The sequence below is a fragment of the Dendroctonus ponderosae genome, unplaced genomic scaffold (assembly GCF_020466585.1).
Source record: "Dendroctonus ponderosae isolate FM_Combo_2020 unplaced genomic scaffold, Dpon_F_20191213v2 Dpon_F_20191213_1, whole genome shotgun sequence".
Taxonomy (NCBI): domain Eukaryota; kingdom Metazoa; phylum Arthropoda; class Insecta; order Coleoptera; family Curculionidae; genus Dendroctonus; species Dendroctonus ponderosae.
This window is the reverse complement of record NW_026017110.1, coordinates 42,313,565-42,314,269: the sequence shown is the minus strand read 5'-3', so window position 1 is coordinate 42,314,269 and position 705 is coordinate 42,313,565.

The window sequence follows — 705 nt, the reverse complement described above, 5'->3', positions numbered from 1 at the left end:
AATGTATGATCATAAATACTGTCTGAGAAATACTAGTGAAAATAAAACAGCATTAACACAACATGCACACCAAATGTTGCATAATTTTGATTTTTACAACACATATATATTAATTAGGGAAATAAATTATCATAAAAAAAAAATCCAAGAAATGATACGAATAAAAAACAAAAGCAGTAAATTTCAGATCAGATACCGACAACCGTAGCAACATTTACCAAACCCTAATAAAGCCATAAGTATGGAACACCCAGTACACTAGTGAAAAATTAAAACTATTTCTGCTTATCTCAATACATGCATACCACTCTCGCAAATGTAGAAAATAATTCAGACAAATTTAAGATTTCAATAAGGCAAATACCCAAAAGAACGTTGATTTTTACCAATCATGAGGTAAGTTTTTCCAGTGCTTTGCTCTCCCAGAAGGAAGGATTTTTTTCCTCATAAACTGATGAATGTTTTAACACTGTAAATTATAATTTTTATACGACATGTTTTAATTGTGAATTGGTGTTTGTAGTTTGTGTACATTTTAAATCTGATGATGGCGCTGTTGTCTCGACGAAACGTAATGAAATAAACGATGCTTAAAATTTTTACTTCACACTTTGACTGAGGCCCAGGAAATATAAGAATATCATAACAAGTACACGCAGTCAGGAAAATAAATCAGAACTGGTGCTTTTGTGGTTTTTTCAATGG